Source organism: Orycteropus afer, unplaced genomic scaffold (assembly GCF_000298275.1).
Source record: "Orycteropus afer afer isolate SDZICR_OR568_19922 unplaced genomic scaffold, OryAfe1.0 scaffold00015, whole genome shotgun sequence".
Taxonomy (NCBI): Eukaryota; Metazoa; Chordata; class Mammalia; order Tubulidentata; family Orycteropodidae; genus Orycteropus; species Orycteropus afer.
In genome coordinates this window covers 10,959,392-10,974,946 of record NW_006921602.1, presented here as the reverse complement: position 1 = coordinate 10,974,946, position 15,555 = coordinate 10,959,392, and the positions used below count along the sequence as shown (strand labels likewise).

At 41.9% G+C, this 15,555-nt stretch overlaps 1 non-coding gene across 1 annotated transcript; it reads left to right on the top strand.

The window, feature by feature from the left end:
- Positions 1 to 13,070: 13,070 nt before the first annotated feature.
- Positions 13,071 to 13,187, top strand: LOC122151891. The gene has a single exon (XR_006164329.1). It is a non-coding gene; the product is annotated as a U5 spliceosomal RNA (small nuclear RNA).
- Positions 13,188 to 15,555: the final 2,368 nt, after the last annotated feature.

Here is a 15,555-nt window from a genome sequence, read left to right as displayed (position 1 = left end):
TCAAACCCACCAGCCACTCCCTGGAAGGAAGGTTGGGCAATCTACTTCTGTAGTGATACTGCCTCAGAAACCCAAGGAGGGGTTGCTATGAGTCGGATCCGACTCCACAGCAGTGGTTGTGTTTGGTTGGTTGAGTTGTGGTGCAGTGAATTACTTGGTATGGCTTTTCTAGCCATGGTCTTTGTGACTCCCATCAGATGACTGGGTGGGACTATGCAAATATAAAGGGCTGTGGCCCACCAAGGGGACTGGAAATCTTGTTAGGAATGTTAATAAGGTACATGGCATCCTTGCAGTGGTGGTGTTGTTATACGCCGTAGAGCCAGATCTGACTCATAGTGACCCCTCCTGGGGTTTCTGAGGCCGTATCACTATGGAAGTAGATTGCCCAACCTTCCTTCTGAGGAGTAGGACCATGGAAATAAGGTGTATAAAACTCTAATTTTGGGATTGGTCAGTTTTGTCATTCCGCTAGGCTTAAAATGAGCCCTCCCAGAGGCAAAAGGGGGTGGGGATCTCACTACCATCAAGACAGAGAAGAACTAGGAATGGAGCCCATCCTTGGCCCTGAGATCTCTGCACTGAGGTGTCAGCAGAGGCAGCAGAACCGACAGACCAGCACAAGACAGAGTGTGGGGCTTGCCAGCCCACACAACCAGAAAGCTGGGTGCTTTGGGGCAGGAGGCTTGCTGATGGAGTGATGTGCACCTAGGCACACCTACCGGCAGAGCTAAAAGAGCTTTGTAACACTTGACCAATTAGGGCGGAGGCCGGCCAAGGTCAAAGAGGCATGCCTGTGAGCATGGCAGAGGAGAGGCTGTCCCGATTATAGAATTGTATCCTGAGCGTTCCTCAACCTGAATTGTAACTTGTTGCTTCCCTAATATGGATTCATACAGTGTCTGCAATAATGGGCTCAGGCATAGCAAGGATTCTGAGGCTGGCACAGGACCAGACAGTGTTTCATTCTGTTGTACATACAGGGTCACTATGGGTCAGAGCTGACTCAATGGCACCTAACAACAACTTCCCTAATAAACCGCATAATTGTAAGTATTGTCTGTGAATTCTGTGTGGGCATTGCAATGTATTATCAAACCCAGAAGAGAAGTAGAGTGCTGTGGGAGGGGTGGTTGGTGTCAAAATTGGTGAAAAGGTTTGAGGGTGGTGGCATGGCTGGCCTCATAGGAATCAGCCTTGGGCTGCCAATGGTGATTCTGTTTCCCCCTCCTGAGGCTGGAGGAGGTCACATGATGCCTCCTCCACGACCTTTGTGCAGTCATATTAACTGGTCTTACTTGTAGGCATATTGATATTATCCTGTCCAGACAGCATTGTACTTCAGGACAGATCTTGAAATGTTCTTATTGACAATGAATGTGATGCCAGTCTTCTTCAATTTGTCATTCTTGACATAGTAGAACATATGATTATATGATTCAAAATGGTCAATACCAGTCCATTTCATCTCACTAATGCCTAAAATATCTACCTTTATGCATTCCATTTCATTTTTGACAACTTCCAATTTTCCTAGATTCATACTTCATGCATTCCACGTTCCAGCTCTTAATAGGGGTTTACAGCTGTTTCTTCTTATTTTGAGAAGATAAGTTGTCACCTTGAGGACTAAGGCGTGCCTGACCTAAGCCATGGTATTTTCAATTGCCTTGTATGCATGCGAAAGCTGGACAATGAATAAGGATGCCCGAAGAAGAATTGATGCCTTTGAATTACGGTGTTAGTGAAGAATATTAAATATACCATAGACTGCCAGCAAAATGAACAAATCTGTCTTAGAGCAAGTACAGCCAGCATGTTCCTTAGAAGCAAGAATGGTGAGACTTTGTCTCACGTACTTTGAACATATTATCAGGAAGGACCAGTCCCTGGAGAAAGACATCATGCTTAGTAAAATAGAGGGTCAGCAAAAAAGAAGACCCTCAACAAGATGGATTGACAGTGGCTGAAGAGATGGGCTCTAGTGTAGCAGTGATTGTGAAGATGGCAAAGAACTGAACAACAGAACATTCCTTCTGCTGTGCATAGGGTCTTTATGAAACAGAATTGGCTTGACAGCACCTAACAGCCTCCTAACCTTTGAGAAAATCTATTTACTTGTGGTACTTCTGTTATACCAAAAAACCAAAACAAATCACTGCCGTCGAGTCGGATCCAACTCATAGCGACCCCTCCTTGGGTTTCCAAGGCAGTATCACTATGGAAGTAGATTACCCCATCTTCCTTCCAAGGAGTGGTTGAACCACCCAAATTCACTGCCATCAAGTCAATTCCGACTCATAGTGACCCCCATTGGGTTTCTGAGGCAGTAAATGTTTACAGAAGTAGATTGGCCCATATTCCTTCTATGGAGTGACTGAGGGGTTTGAACCACAAACCTTCTGGTTAATAGTCAAATGCTTTAGGCACTATGCCAGCAGCACTAGGTGACTAAGCAGGCCCCCTCTGACAGAGAACCTGGGGGGTGGGTAAGGTAGGGAAGGAGGGAGAGGAACTTTGACCTACCTCCTAGGAAGGAAGGAACTAGACTCACAACCTCTCTCCTTTCTCAGAACCTCATTAGAGAAATTCTCACATCTGGCCTCATGGTTATATGGAAATCTAAGTACAGGCCATTGCAGAATTCCTAGACCAAGAAGCCCCCCTCAACAGTCTATACCCACCCCAACAGGATCCTTTGAGGAAAAACTTCCCCTCCTTTCACATCAGGGCTGGGCTGGGCCCTGAGCTCAGAGGAGACATGGCCCAGGCCATTAGAATATATATATTCATGACTTTGGGAGGTAGGATAAGACCAGACACTACTAGCTCCCCAGGCCAGACTTTTGGTAGAGGCTGCTTTAGGAGACCATCTCAAACTTCTGGCTGCCATGAATTCTAGACTGGGCCACCACCACCAGAGAATGTCTGAGAGACCTGTGGGCTCAGATAAGGCCCATAAACAAAACCAAACTTACTGTTGTTGAGTCAATTCTAACTCACAGTGACCCCTCCTTGGGTTTCCAAGGCAGTATCTCTACGGAAATAGATTGCCCAGTGTTCCTTCCGAAGAGTGGCTGGTAGATTTGAACTGCCAGCCTTCTGTGCAGCAGTCAAATGCCTTAGGCACTATACCACCAGACCTCCCAGATAAGACCCATCGTGCCCCAAAAGTCTTGGGGACTTGTCTTAGTTATCTAGTGCCACTATAATAGAAATATCACAAGTGGGTGACTTTCACAAACAAATTTGCTTTCTCACAGTTGAGGAGGCTAGAAGTCCAAATTCAGGGTGCTAGCTACAGGGGAAGGCTTTTTCACTCTATTGGCTCTGGGGGAGGGTCCGTCATCTTTTCCATTCTATTCCTTGGTTCCTTGGCCATCTTCATGTGGTACGGTATCCATTTCTTGTTGTTTGATTGCTCAATCTACTCTTTTTGTATCTCCAAGATTGGCTTAAAACACACTCTACACTAATACTGTCTCATTTAACATAACAAAGAAAATCCATTCCCAAATGGATTTATACCACAGGTATACCAAACTAAACCAAACTCACTGCCCTCAAGTTGATTTGACTTATAGAAACCCCTACTTGGGTTACCACGGCGGTATCTCTACAGAAGTAGATTGCCCAGTCTTCCTTCTGAGAAGTGGCTGGTGGACTTGAACTGCCAGCCTTCTGGTTAGCAGTCAAATGCCCTAGGCACTATGCCACCAGAGCTCCCAACCACAGGCATAAACTCCAAAAAACCAAACTCACTGCCATCCAGTTGGATCCGACTCATAGCGACCCCTTCTTGGGCTTTCAAGACGGTATCTCTACAGAAGTAGATTGTCCAGTCTTCCTTCCAAACCACAGGTATAGGGGTTGCTATATATATATATATATATATATAGCTGTGTGTGTGTGTATATATGTGTGTGTGTGTGTATATATATATATATATATATGTACGTGTGTGTGTGTATATATATATATATATATATATATATATGTATGTATCTGGGAGCTCTGGTAGCATAGTGTCTAAGGCACTTGACTGCTAACCAGAAGGCTGGCGGTACAAACCCACCAGCCACTCCTCGGAAGGAAGGTTGGGCAATCTACTTCCAGAGTGATACTGCCTCGGAAACCCAAGGAGGGGTCGCTATGAGTCGAGTCTGGCTCGGTGGCATATAACAACAACAAATATATATATATATATATATATATATATTAGAGTTTTATACACCTTATTTCCATGGTCCTACTCCTCAGAAGGAAGGTTGGGCAATCTACTTCCATAGTGATACAGCCTCGGAAACCCAAGGAGCGGTCGCTATGAGTCAGGTCTGGCTCGATGGCATATAACAACAACACCACTGCAAGGATGCCATGTACCTTATTAACATAATTGCACTTCTTTCTCCAGTGTCTTAAACTGTATGATTAGGTAATTGTTTTGAGATCTCTCTTCTTTATTAATGTAGGCAATTGAAACTATAAATTTCTCTCTAAGCACTGCTTTAGCCGCATTCCATAAATTTTGCTATGTTGTGTATTTTTTCTTTCTCTCTCTCTCCTCTCCTTCTGGCACTCCCATTTCTTGAGTTAGTGTGCTTAATGGTGTCCCACATGCCTCAGGCTCTGTTCATTTTCTTCCTTCATTTTTCTCTCTGTTCTTTGGATTTCATAATCTCTATTGATCCATCTTCACATTCACTGATTCTTTCTTCAGCCAGTTCAAATGTACTACTGAGCCACTCTAGTGAATTTTATATTTTAGTTATTGTACTTTTCAACTTCAGCTATCCTATTTGATGCTATTTATTATCTTCTATCTCTTTACTGAGAATATCAGTAACTATTTATATATTCTCTATTTGGTGCACCATTGTCATCATAGCTTCCTTTATTTCTTTTATCATGGTTTCCTTTAGTTCCTTGAATATCTTTATAATGGTTACTTTGAAGTTTTTGTCTGTTAAATCTGACATGTAGCCACTTCCACAGGCAGTTTCTGTTGTCTGCTTTCTTTCCAGTATATGGATCATACTTTTCTGTTTCTTTGCATGTCTCCTAATTTTTGTTGGAAACCAAACATTTTATATAATATATTGTAGCAATTCTTACTAGCCCCTCACTCTAGGTCTTGTTTTGTTATTTGTTTACTTGTTTAGTGACTGACTGCGTTATTTTAGTGGAATCTACCCACCTGCCCCTCTTCACCTCACAGTGTTAAGTCTCTGATGTTGCTCCTCATGGGGTACAACTTTGGGTAGTCCCACAGTTATCCTGAGATGATAGTGGTTTTCACAGTGCTCTTTTTGACTGTCTGTTTCCCTGACCACATTTAGCTGCTTACCAGCTAATTATAGGCTGATCATTTAGAGAGCCCTGGTGGTGCAGTGGTTAAAGTGCTGGACTGCTAACTGAAAGGTCAGTGGTTCAAACCCACTAGTGGCTCCACAGGAGAAAGATGTGTCAGTCTGCTTCTGTAAAGATTTGCAACCTTAGAAATTCTATGGGGCAGTTCTACTTTGTCCTATAGAGTCACTGTGAGTCAGAATTGACCTGGCAGCAGTGGATTTGGGTTTTGCTCTACCTTTTACAACAATGTCCTGGGGCATAAATTGTTCTACAGATCAAACCAATCAAATTTGGTCTCCTTTGAAGGGATAGTTCCCAAGGTCTGGGTTTGAGATCCCACATAGGCTCTTCCCAGCTGTCTCTTTCCCTGGTTCTCTAGCAAACCTACAAGTTAGCTTATATGACCAGAGAATCTCCATTCTCCTCCCAATTGCCCTTGACCACAACCTCCACTGTTTTAGAGAGCATCTATAGGCTTTAATTTCTCTGTGCTTTGTTGTAAATCAAGTCAGTTCCTTTCTTATGGCCTGCTTCTCTCCAACCCCACCACTACCCCAAGAATGATCCCTGGACTATGGCTCTGGAGATGGAGTTGAGACAATAGCTAACTTCTTTCTGAGTGACACTTCTACTTTAGGAGCTGATAGAGGGTAGCAGTAGCCTCAAGTCTTTTTGACTTGCCTCTTCTGGCTGGGACAAGGGACCCCAGTATTCTTGGTGGCACCAGGCCCAGGGTAAAGCCTCCATCTCATGAGTGGGGGTCAGGTGGAAAAAGGGAGCCTCCACTCACTGGGAATTTAACCTCCACAACAGGTGCCTGAGTACCTGAGGCAAGATGAAAAATGCTGATATAATGCCCTTTCTGAGAAAATTGCCCTCCAACTGGGAGTTGGGGAGAGAAGAAGCCCTATATTCTTGACTGCTCCAGTCTGGAGCGAAGTTTCTACATTACTGAGCTGGGAAAGGGGAGGAAGTGGGTGTAGCCCATGTTCAAATACTACATACTCCTGATGTTCTTACCAAATTTTAGTAGATTTTCTTAAATAAAGGACTCTTCATTTGTTGTATGTCCTTAAGACTATTTCCAGAAACTTTAAATGTTGTTTAAATTTTTAATTCTTACCAGTTTTTCTGGGAAGCAGGTTGGTGGAGCTCCTTATTCTATCATGCCAAAAGTCTCCCTCCCTGTGTTTATTTCCTTTTATTAGCTTCAGGCATTTAGTAAAGGCATTTACTTGGATGCAGTCATTTACCACCAAGGACTTTTAACTGGGGTGTACAAAGATTGTCCAAAGGGTATGCAGATGCAGTCCCTTCAAGGAATCCAGATACTTGACCTCTTGACAGACTCATTATTAAAATAAATCTTTAGAAGAATTCCTGTCCACCTCCTCTTTCACACAATGACCTTTCTCCCACTTCTCAAAGGAACAGCCACAAATCATACTTTGGAATATTGCCCCAGGGTATAAAACCCCCAGGGCTCCAAACAGACAATGCAGAATATTGGTGCTGAAGGGAAAGGCTCTACTAATTGGGAATTGTGACAAATATACCATATAAATGTAACATGTTAAGGAGCTCTGGTGGCATAGTGTACTAGGAATCAGACTGCTAGCCAGAAGTTTGGTAGTTCAAACCCACTAGCCACTCTGCGGAAGGAAGACTGGGTGATCTACTTCTGTAAAGATTTACTCCCTCAGAAACCCAAAGGGGGCTGCTACGAGTCAGAATCAACTCCATGGCAGTGAGTTTGGTTTTTGGTTTAATGTAACATGTTAATAACAGGCGTAACTGGTGGAGTATATGGGAACTCCTACACCACCTTCTCAATTTTTCTGTAAATGTAAAATTATTCCAAAAAAATAGTTTACTTTTAAAACATACATTATGACCAAACTGGGTTTAGGCTATGAATGCAGGGTTAATTTAACATGAAAATCTGTTCATCCAATTTTCAACATTAACAGATTAAAAGAGGAAAAACTTATGACCATCTCAACACTCATATATATACTATGAAGCAAACTAGGAATAGAATGGACCCAGCTTAATCAGATACCAGAAGCCTTTTGAAGTCCAGTAAAAATGAAAGTGCAGGGCCCCTTGCCCAAAAAACAATATATATACTATTAAGAATCTTATGAAGACAACAGTAGAGCACTAAACCAAGAACCAGGCCCTTTGACTTCATGTCCTGTGCACAGGCCGTAAGTCCAGGAAGCTGCCACTGAGAATATAGCAAACTTGGCATTTAATGAAAGTTATCATCAGAAGCTATAATCAGAGTAAATAATCCAAGAAGCTAGACTATATGAAGAAGAACATGGCATCAGGATTGGAGGAAGACTCATTAACAACCTATGATATGCAGATGACACAACCTTGTTTGATGAAAGTGAAGGTGACTTGAAGCATTTACTGATACAGCTCAAAGACAACAGTGTTCAATATGAATTATACCTCAACAAAAAGAAAACAAAAATCCTCACAACTTGTGGTGGTTATGTTTGTGTGTCAACATGGCTGGGCCTGGTTGAGTGGCTGGGCAGCTGGTGGTAGTTATTCCCCATGATGAGACTGGCAGTCAACTCCATGGTGGGCTCTACCACAAGCAGCTGAGTAGCTGCCTTAGGGAATGTGGTCTTCTTCTTGTATATAAGCAGAAGCCTTGGGGAATGGTCTCTAGCTTATGGCACGCTTGGACCCTGCATGTAGCTATGTCATTGTTCAGCAGTCTGCCATGCTCTGCTGACCTTGGGACTTACAATGAACTTGAATTAATGGCCTGCCATGTGGTTTGGCAACATCAGGACTGTGCCATTTTATTTGTCAACCTTGGGCTTGTTAGCCTTAGCAGCAAGTAGCTTCCTGAATGAAGAAAATCCTCTAGCTTCAGTAGGCCAGGAGCAAGAGGCAGGGCTGGACCCCAATGTCAAGGGGCTTTCACCCAGCCCCTAGAGCCTGGCATTTTGAACTCAGACTTAAAGCCTCCAAATTGTAAGAATAAATTCCTGTTTGTTAAGGCCATCCCATTTGTGGCATATTCCTGTCAGAGTGGCACTAAGTAACCAAACACAACTGGACCAATAAGCAACATCATGATAAATGGAAAAAAGATTGAAGTTGTCAGGGATTTCATTTTACCTGGTTGCACAATCAACACCCTTGGAAGCAGTCAGAAATCAGAAGATAATTGCACTGGGCAAATGTGCTGCAAAAGACCTCTTCAAAGTGTTAAAGAGCAAGGATGTCACTTTGAAGACTAAAGTGTACCTGACTCAAGCCATGGTATTTTCAATAGTCTCATATGCATGGGATGCTGGACACTGGATAAGGAAGACCAAAGAATTAATGCCTTTTAATTGTAGTGTTAATGAAGAATACTAAAAATACCATGGATTGCCAGAGAACAAACAATTCCGTCTTGGAGGAAGTACAGCCAGAATGCTCCTTTGAAGCAAGAATGGCCAGACTTCATCTCTTGTACTTTGGTCATGTTGTCAGAAGGGACCAGTTTCTGGAGTAGGGTATCATGCTTGGTAAAGTAGAGGTCAGCAAAGAAAGGGAAGACCCTCAATGAGATGGATTGACACAGTGGCTGTGACAATGGGCTCAAGCATGGCAATAACTATGAGGATGGCAGAACCAGGCAGCATTTTGTTCTGTTGTACACAGGGTCACTGTGAGTCAGAGCTAACTCGACGGCACCTAACAAACAACAACAACAACGTGATCAGAACAATAAAAAATATATATATACCCACTATCATAGCTTCGGGAACTCTGGTGGCATAGTGCCTAAGGCATTTGACTGCTAACCAGAAGGATGGCAGTTCAAACCCACCAGCCACCCCTCAGAAGGAAGGTTGGGCAATCTACTTCCGTAGTGATACTGCCTGAGAAACCCAAGGAGGTGTCGCTATGAGTCAGATCTGACTCGACGGCAGCGAGTATGATAGCTTCAGTTCAATGTCTCTACCAGAATTACCAACCAGCAAAGTCAAACAAGAAAAAAAAAGTTGTCACTATCAGATAATATGCTTATCTACCTATTAGAAGGAAAGAGTTTAAGATTTCTGAATGCAAGACCAATAAACAAAATTCAACTGCATTACTATATACCAACACTGAGCAATTCTAAATTATAGTTTAAAAAATCTGCTAGCCACAAAAACTGCTATATATTAGGGGTACATTGTGAGGATGGCATGGGACGTATGGTGTTTCATTCTGTTGTACGCAGTGTAACTATGAGTTGGAACCAACTTGACAAAAACTAACAACAACATATGCACTTGGCTGGTAACTGAAAGGTCAGCAGTTTGAACTAACCAGCCGCTCTGCAGGAGAAAAATGTGGCAGTCTGCTTCTATAAAGGTTTCCAACCTCAGCAGTGCTATGGAGCAGTTCTACTCTTGTCCTTCAGCAGTGGCATCACTAGGGGAGTGCTGGGGGTTTGACTGCGCTGTGTGACACTGGCAGAGAGAGTGACGCCAAAACGCCTATCTATATACTCTTTGTACCATGTTTCAGCCGAAATTTATTATCTTTTATAAAAAATCCCTATAATTAGTTATCACAACAAAAACATTTTCAGTAAGTCCAGCTTACATGTATCAACACACCTACACGGCTAAAACTCTATGCTAGTTTACTTTTTGAACCATCTAAAGTGTTCTGGTCAGAGCTGTCATTATTATCCAATTACAATGACACTTCAAATCACATGGTTTCGTCTGCATACACTATCAGCACTGCACTTTTGTTTTCTTTGCTGGTGTCATATAGTCACTGATTTTGTAGAATTTTCTGGTGTCTTAGCTACAACTTTTTTTTTTTTTTTTTTTAGCTCTTCTTCTTAGTGCCCTATCCCCAGATATTGCAGGTTTTTTTTTTTTTTTTAGCTACAACATTGTGGTAATTAGTATTTGTGAACCTGTGTCAGTAACTTTTTTTTTTAACTAATGAAATGGTAATTTAAGAGAAAGGAGGAGAAAACTCAGACTTCCCCTCAGTTACTAGTAATGTGATTCAAGGTAAAAAGATTTTGTCACCAGGAGTCCTGGGACCTTGAGCAAGGGTCCTTGTCTTCCGATGACAAAGAATTGAGCAGGAGAGGCAGTGTCCACACAAACCAGTTTATTAAAAAGAAAAGGAGAAGGTGGGGGAGGCTTTCTAGGGAGATATGGAAAAGGGCTTTCACCTATGCTAGTTAGCTTCCGGTCTCTTTCTCAACAAGGATTTGCTGGGATTTGTAAAGGGTTTGGGACAGAAAGAAGGGGCTTCATCTTTATTCACAAAATGGATGAGGATTGGAGTGGTGTTATGAAGTATTCGGGGTGCTGGGAGTAAGTGCTTTAGGCTTGCCTGCAAAGAAACGGTTCTGCAGAAACATCCTGTGAAAAGAAACGTTCTGAAAAAGAGCATCCTGAAAACATCCTGCAAAAAGCAAAGAAGGGAACTAGGGGAAGGTTGTTCATCCCCTGTTCCAGGATGTAAGTTACCAGCTAGGCTTGATTTTAGCTTTACAATTAGGGCTTTCATTTAACCCTTTGGGACCTGCAGAATTCTGTTTCAGTTTTACAGAACAATTTTGTTAGTATTCATATACTCTAATAAATACTACAGTTAAGCAATTTACAACTATATTTATCACATATTATTCTATGATTAAAATTGATAATGAACATTACCAAGACATCTGTATAGTCTGGTACAGGAGGAAGTCCATGGGGGAAGGGGTGACACCATGATTAACTGCACTGGGTGACACCAACCTAGAAATGCCACTGTTCTACAGGGCCACTGTGAGTTGAAATTGACTCCATGGCACCAGATTTGGTTTGGTTTTTTGGATACAGGAGCTCCTGGTGTCATGGTGCCTAAGGCAGTTGACTGCCAACCACAAGGTTGGTGGTTCAAACCCACAAGCTGCTCCGCAGAAGGAAGATGGGGCAATCTACTTCTGTAAAGATTTACCACTGTGAAAACCTAAAGGGGAGGGTCTCTGTGAGTCAAACTAACTCGATGGCAGTGAGTTTTGAACAAAAACCCTTTAAGGTAAAATTATAAACTGGATTAGAAGACAAAAGTAGGCCTCAATAAAGGGGAAGATTTACAATGTTCATTACTGGGAAGACTCGATATAATAAAAAAATTAATCAAATCCCCATAGGACTTTATTTTAGAAGACTTTTTAATTAACCATCACTGTTCACTGAATTTTTTTTTTTTAATAGTACTTTTGTTATTAGGTTCCATTGAGTCACATGGTGACCCCATGTGACAGAGCAGAATTTCTCCAAAGGCTTTTCTTGGCTGTAATCTTTAAAGAAGCAGATCATCAGGTCTTTCTCCTGTAAAACCAGGTAAGGCACTTGACTGCTAACTAGAAGCCTGGTGGTTCAAACCCACCAACCACTCCTCGGAAGGAATATCGGGTAATCTACTTCCATAGTGATACTGCCTCCGAAACCCAAGGAGGGGTCGCTATGAGTCGGGTCGGACTTGACAGCACATAATAACCACCACCACCACCTTTAGGTTAGCAGCCAATAGCTTAACTGTTTGCACCAACACTATGTTGATGTTGTTGTTGTTGTTGTTATGTGCCAGTGGAGCCTACCCAACGCATAGCGACCCCTGACCCCTCCTTGGGTTTCCAAGGAGGTATCACTTCGGAAGTAGATTGCCCAACCTTCCTTCCGAGAAGTGGCTGGTGGGTTTGAACAGCCAGCTGCATGCGAATGGAAAACGGCCACACAGTGGAACGGTCACACTTTGGATTCAGACGTCTCTGACCCTAGAGGACTCTAGAGTCTGGAAAAACTAAAAGCCCAACATTAACCTTGTGTCTCATTTCTTTCTCTCATTCTCTCCTTAGTGATAATTGCCCCAGTAGAGAAAAGTGAAGCCAGAAGAATTTCCCCTGAGACCAGGAGCAAAGAAACACTTCCCCACAGACACTATCTTGGCAAAGGTGGGAGGGTACAGGGTTGTATAGAAAACATCCCCTCTCATTATATTGATGGTGGTAGTTTCCAATCCCACCGTTTATTTATTTATTAAATTTAAGTCTATCCTACAGACAAAAGTATTTACTGTATACATAATTCAAAACAGAAAGTAATAAAATGAAACTCTGATGCCTCCCTCCCAATTTAAGATCCTGAGGACACCTTAGAAATCTTCTTCCGGCTCCTCCCCAGTCACGCCCATCACTCCCCACCGGTGGTAACCAACATTCTTAATTTGGTGTTAACAATCCCTGTTATTTTCTCCCTACCCCTGCTCCAACTATTAGAAAACTGCTTTATTTAAAAAAAATCATACTTCAAGTTCCAAAGTACGAAAAGATAAAATCAGACTCTCAGGTTGACCAGGACCGGGTTTAGATCCCAGCCTGCCAAGCCTGAGATTCGCCCCCTAATGGTGGCCCAAAGGCATTGTGTGAATACTAAGGTATTTCCGGAGTCTAAAAGGCGATACTCACGTCATTTGCATACCCACAATACACTGCTCAAAGTACCATTATTATTTTTAAATTAATTTTAAAACTATTTATTTCTACTCAATTTTTATAACATTTATGAAAATGGTATTTAGAAAATTCCTTGGATGAACTTATCTGGATAGTATCTTTTGTGGGTGTATAGCCACCATCAGTGAACTAGGAGTTGTATTTACCTGAGGACTGCGTGAAGACGCTAAGAAGCATACTCTGGTTTCTCTTCAGATCGTATAAATCTTTCGCCTTTTACTAAAGATTTCCGTGGAGAGGAACAACTCTGAGTCTTAAACTAATTTTTTGAGGCCTTGCTCCTAGCAAGGCTAATAAGTGTGTGAAAGTAAGACTTAAGTTGGGTTTCTTACGTCGTACGTCAAGGAGTTACAGTTCTATACTGGTAATAGTGTCTGATTCGCAGTAAAGCTTGGAGCTGGTAGGGCTTAGGGCTGGTAATTTAGATATCTATATTCTGTAGAACCAACAACGAACGTATCTACTTCTGTTTGGAAACTACTGGAGAACTGGTTCTATGTTTAAACGTAGCTATTGAATTGGAATCAATTTGACCACAGTGGGTTTGGCGTTTGTTTTTTAGTTATCTTTGTTCTTAAGAACATTAAGCAAATGGGTTACCTTGCTGCTTCAGTGTTGATTACTTACACGCTTTTATGCTGTTCCAAAAAAAAAACCAAACTTTTCCACACGTTTCTTTAATTGGTCCAAAACCAAACTCACAGCCATCGAGTCATTTCTGACTTAGAGCGACTCCCACTGGATTTCCTAAGCTGTAAATCTTTACAGGGAGCTCTGGTGGCGTGGTGCATAAGGCATTTGACTGTTAGCTAACCAGAAGTCTAGCGGTTCAAAATCCACCAGCCACTCCTCAGAAGAAGATTGGGCCATTTACTTCCGTAGTGATAACTGCCTGGAAAAACCAAGGGATGGGTCGCTATAAGTCGGATCCGACTCCACATTGGTGAGTTTGGTTTTTGTTTTTGGGAAATCTCCACGGAAGTCGATTGCCTCTTCCTACCCCGTAGCAGCTGGTGGCGGTGGCTTTGAACCACTGACCTGGTTACCATCCAATTGCCTTACCCACCACACCACCAGAGTGCCTTTCTTTCTAGAATGGTGGCTGTTGTTGTTATGTGCCGTCGAGTAGGACCCGACTCATAGCGACCCCTTCTTGGGTTTCCGAAGCAGTATCACTACGGAAGTAGATTGCCCAGTCTTCCTTCTGAGGAGTGGCTGGTGGGTTTGAACCACCAGCCTTCTGGTTAGCAGTCAAGTGGCTTAGCCACTAAGCTACCAGAGCTCCTTCTAGAATGCTAAGTTGTTTCAAATAACTGGATTTACCTATCTAACAACAACAACAACGCCTGTTTCCAGAAGATTGAAAGCAATCCCTTCCATAGGCGGTATATCTATCACTAACCTGGCTTCTAGTGGTGACTTTTCTTTTCTTTTTTGCATTACTAAAGAAGAATTTTGTTTTGCCCATTTTTTAACTTTACGTAAATACAACCATACTCTTATGTTGTGTCCGATATTTTTATTCAATGGTGCATTTTGCTTAAAACAGCTTGTCAAGAAATTTAGTAATGCCATGTCAACGTTTTATTTCAATCTACTGCAGGGGAAAAGGCCTCTGCAAAACCAATGAAATGATTCACTTCTTGGCCAGGCATTTTTTAAGAAAAGATACTAGTTACATTATTGTTATGCTGAATATGAAAATAAACAGTTAAAAGTCACTAGTGGGTCATCTTAACTAACCAAAAATGAACTTAACTAATTGTCATCTGGGGGCAGAGATAGGTAAATGAGGAGTTTCCCAGAACAACTCTTAATCCTACTCAATTTTATCATAAAATTGCTTAAACATTGTTCTCCCAGTAGAAGACTGTGAATTATCATGCAAAAAAGTTACGTTTTATTTCAGGCTTGGGCAATTTTTATTTCAGTCTGTAAAGATTCTGCTATGTCGTGACTTTGTAGCTCCCTTCTGCTCATTTTCTTCGTGTGAATTCCAGTTTCCAGGTTTTTACCATTAAGAACATTGCTGCTACGAATGTTCTTGTACATGTGAGTGTACATATGTACCAATTTCTCCAGGGTGTGTACCTTGGAGTGGAATTGCTGGACATTTATCACTCCCATTTTACCAGATAATTCCAAATTGTTTTCCATAGTGGTTCACTTGGTATGGTCATACTTAATTTTTTGCCTGTTTAGTGAGTGTAACATGGTATCTTTTTTTTACTTAATATATCCAGTTTATTTCATAGGAAAAACATTTCAGAAGTTGGATCTATAAAGGAGCAAATTAGTAAAAATGATTCTCCATGAAGAAAAGAGTAGAGACCCCTGCCATGCACATATACCCCTTCTCTGGGCCGCTGTCCTTTTCCTTGCAGTTTTTTTTTTAAAAAAAAAACTTTTTATTGTGATTTGCCTGCAATTTTATAAAGCAGATTCGTTTTACATTTAATAGTTCATATACGCTTTGTTTGTTGACACTGATTACAATCCCTACAGTATTAAAGCTCTCCTCTCACCTCCTCCATACAGTTACCCCTTCCCTGCGTCCTTCTTATCTCTAAGCTCCCTTCTTATCTCTAAGCTCGTGCCTGCCTAACTTTCTCCAGTGCAAATGCTACCCTTCTGATCTCACGGTTGACTGTTATAAGGAG